Below are 4,601 nucleotides of genomic sequence, written 5' to 3'. Positions count from 1 at the left end.
CTTTCAATCCTTCTTCTCCCTCTTCCACAAGAATCTCTGAGCTCCTCCTCATATTTGTATGTTGGTCTCTGCATCTGTTTTCATCAGCTTCTGAGTGAAGCCCCTCAGCTGACTGTTATGCTAGCCTCTCTTCTGGTAAGAGAGAAAATGGAGAGAGAACTAGAAGCCGTATTGGGATGGGAAGGCTACCTCTGTAACAAGGTAGAAATCTAAGACAATAGAAAATCCCAGGAATCTATGAGGGTGACCCTAGCTAAGACTCTGAGCGGTAGGGCATATGGAATATGAAATAGCCAACTCACGTAACCAATCAAGACTTTCAGTGGAGAGATGGGGTGACCAACCCAGTCACAAAACCTTTAACCCACAATTTGCCCTGCCTATCAGAGGTGCAGGGATAAAGAGGAGCAGAAAATGAGGGAATGGCCAACTAACAACTGGCTCAGCTTTAGTCCTATACCATGAGAGAGAGCCCATCCTTGACATTATTAATAATATTCTGCTATATTTGCAGGATTTTTAAAATGTCGACTTTCCATTGTAGTGGAAATATTACAAAAATGCAAACACTTTTTGTGCATTGACCTTGTATTTTGTGGCACTTCTAAGATCACTTGTTAGTTTGTCTTGGTATCTTTTAAATGTCCATATCATCCATCAGTTCCAGGATAGGGGCCTTGGCTAATTGAAAGCAAAGGAAAATCATCTCAAGTCCAAAGTATGCTAGGATAAAATTTAACTTGTTGCTTCCATCATTTGAAAGAGCCGAGGTAAAAAGAATTGACACAGGCAAGCATGCAAATTCAAATTTGTTCTGTGGACATCTAGAAAGTGCTCTCAAACTTATTTTTCCAAAGCATGGGCATACCATTTGATATAGGCAAGGCGCTCTGCATTTGGAAAAACCTCACATCAGAAATACTGGTTTCCCACACAGGATGTCTGTTTCCTATTTATTTGATCATTTACTTTTAAAGTTAATTCCAAGGGCAAAGATACTAATAAACAGTTTTGTGGTCATTTAATAAATTATTTATTTGTTTATTTTAATATATATGTTGAAACTCTTGAAAATCTTTGCACCAAAATTATCTATGAAAGACAAATGTTCGGAGGCATGCATTTTTAAGTGTGTGCATGCTTGTATATGGGTACACATGAGGGAAAATGAACAAAGATTCCAGAAAAGGAAATAAGATCTCTGGAAGCTCCAGTTATAGGTAGTCCTGTCCTGTCTTGCATGGCGCTGGGAACTTAACTTGGGTCAGAATTGAGCAAAACATATAAGAAGGTAAAGCAAACCTCCACCCCACAATAAAGAACCAGACTTTTATACTTTATTCTCTCTCTCTCTCTCTCTCTCTCTCTCTCTCTCTCTCTCTCTCTCTCTCTCTCTCTCTTTCTCTGTGTGTGTGTGTCTGTGTGTGTGTGTGTGTGTGTGTGCATGTGTTTGTTTGAAATATACATGGTGGTTGTCTAATCTCTCTCTCTCCTGTACATTTATAAGGTATGTGATTTGTCTCAGTTAGCAGATCTTTAAATGGAGAAGAGGAGAGAAAGGGTCTAAAGTTGGCCACAAAACCTTGGACTTCAAATTAATATGTGAGACTTGGAGAGAAGCAAAGGTGGGTTGAATCATGTTTTTCTCTTTCATTCCTTTTCAGTCTCAATCTCTGTCTCCCCACCCCCGCTCCTTCCACCCTCCCAGCATGTGTGTATGCACATTCATGTATGGAATAACAAATAAACTCTTACCACATTACACCTGTGGAGGTCAGAGACAACCTCCACTACCAGTCTTCACATTCTGTCCTGGTTGGGTTTTTGTTAACTTGAGACAAAAAAGAGGGCTATCCAAGAAGAGGAAATTTCAGTAGAGAAACTGTTCCTATCAATTACCTATAGGTGAGTCTGCAGGACATGTTTGTAACTAATGATTGATTTGAGTAGTCCCAGCCCCCTATGGGCAGTGCCATTCTGGTCAATGATCTTGAAAAAGTGAGCTAAGCAAGCAATGGGGAGCAAGCCAGTAAGCTTGGACTCTGCTTCAGCTCTTGCCTTGAGGTTTCTGCTTTGAGTTTCTGCCCTGACTTCCTTCAGTGATGGGGTGTAAGATGAAAGGAACTCTTTACTCCTCCCACCCTGTTGTTTGTGATCAAGGCGTTTTAGCACAGAGATGGAAACCCTAACTATGACACCCTCCAACTTGTTTCAAGACAACAAACATCTCCTAGTCATTTCTCACTGCATAAGCACCCTATCTGATGCTCCTTGGAATCCTTTAATCCCTGCCTCCAATTCCTCACAGAAGCACTGGGAACACAGTTGTGCTCAAGCTACTTTGTCAGTGTTTTTCTGAGTCCTGGTGACTTTAGATGCTCACACTTCCATGGCAAACACTCTAGCTCCTCAGGTTCCAGATGCTCTAAGCACATTTTCCAAGTAGGAAATAAATGTTTCCAGCAGAAACTCAGTAATTGCAGATTCCAGGAAAAAGAAAATTCTATTTCCCAACTACAAACCCTTGTCCTTTGCTGTGAAACATCCTAGTGATTTCTGTCTTTGAGTCTGGACTCACTTGTAGGGCAGCCTTGGTTGTTCAAGTATGATTGAAATGCAAAGTGTCTGTGCAACTGTATTTTCTTTGGCTTTTGACAGCACTCATTATTAAAAACAAGACAAGCCAGAGCACATTTGTTGGTTCTGGTTGGAGAATGGAAGGTAGATATGATAGAGACAGATATCTAGCACTTTAGGCTAAACAACCCAGATATTTCTGAAAAGCAATGATGTAAATATCACAATCTAATGATTATGATAAGTGGCACCTTAGAAATGTCTTTTAAGCATATTTTCAGGACTGAAAGACAAAAAGACCCAAAATGTACAAAGGATCCAGGCTAAAACATTCTCTGTCTCTTTGTCAATATAATATTGTAATATGAGTGGGATTTCAGGTAGGACTACAGGGTCATATACTGTCTAGAAATCTAGGATACTTTATCTGGAGCAAAGGTTTAGAAGGAAAGAAATTTAGACTTACAAAGACCTCCTGAATTAACATGATTCAATACACTTAGCACTTCTCTGTTTCCTTGTGCCTAACCATTGATTGAACATAATAACAAAACACATTGTATACACGGGGAGAAATAGGAGCAAGCATCTGAAGCCAGACATCGACTTATAAAACAGACTTGCCAGAGGAGTAAATGTGCTGTCACCTCAACTAAGACGACCAGTGAGCACAATCTAGCAATGTTTTTCACTGCAGCTTCCATCTCCCCAAATCTAAAACGAAACGATACATTTTCTCTGTACATAGCACTGGAGTACAGGGAACTGGAATTTTCAATTTGTATGCACACTAAGCAGTCATTTCATTCGAAAGCTATCGTTGAAAGTCTTTTATATGGTAAATGTAGAATAATTACTGAGCCAGAATGTAGTAAATACAACAGCCAGAGCTGGTCTTTGAAAACAAAATCTTAATTTCCAGTACTTATCACATAGTTAATATTTAGCCTTTTATGAATAAAACTTTCAATATCTCCAGGGAATGCCATGAAATGTATGGCAGCTGTTCTCTCTCTCTCTCTCTCTCTCTCTCTCTCTCTCTCTCTCTCGCTCTCTCTCTCTCTCTCTTTCTGTCTCTGTCTGTCTTTCTCCCCCCCCCCCCACCTCTGTCTTCTGGTATAGTACAGTTCCACTTCCAAAGCAGGAAGCACCTAGAGAGTCCACTGGATGTAACATGAGATATTTATCTCTTGATAATAAACCAAATGACTGTAGAGGAAGAAGCGTCTTTCAACAGAAACCAACAGGTTATCAGCTCTCCCAGTGGAGAGGCCTTACATTTTTATTTCTTTATTTTGTCACATCTAGCTGAAATTCTTTCGAATGACTTTACCTAAAGGTCAGCTACCTTTTCCATCCAATTTAATTTTATCTACAAAATTTTGTGGCTTTGGGTTTGGATTAGTGATGGTCAAAGATAACAGTAATGGCACAAGCATCCCCAACTCCAAGGTCAGAAAAATACAACCCATGAACCAATAAGGATTTACTGTGAGCTAGCCCAGGAAGGCTCATCAGTAAGAAAAGGCCTTCCTGCTATTAACCTCTACAGTTAATTTTTAATAGATCAGAACAGGGAAAAATGTAAAGTCACTTAAAAAAAACTATGTAGGCTCCTAGATGGAAGATTTATCACAGCTATGAGGAAGAGAAAAGAAAGTGAAAAATAGTAGATGTGTTCATGGGGGTGGGGATGTTGTTGGTATTGGGGGAGGAGATAAAAACCAAGGGAAATACGCAGAAGCCAAAATTGGTAATGACATTAGAAGACATTAGAAGTCTACTTTTAAAAATAGACTCTTTAATGTTTTCCATTCTGATTAAAAGAAATGAAGAGATTTTATATTTGTAGCCTTGCCTGAGAGGCACAGTACCATATCCTCACTCTTAGGAGACTCCATGTTCCCACCAGCTCTCCAGGGAAAATAGTCCTTTACTCTCCTAGTCTTGGGTAGCCCCATGGCTTTGGTTTTTAACTCCCATCAGCTACTAGCTACTATGAGTATTTTCCTTCTCCCTTTGGT

Source organism: Arvicanthis niloticus, chromosome 8, assembly GCF_011762505.2.
Source record: "Arvicanthis niloticus isolate mArvNil1 chromosome 8, mArvNil1.pat.X, whole genome shotgun sequence".
Taxonomy (NCBI): Eukaryota; Metazoa; Chordata; class Mammalia; order Rodentia; family Muridae; genus Arvicanthis; species Arvicanthis niloticus.
This window is presented reverse-complemented; position numbering follows the sequence as displayed.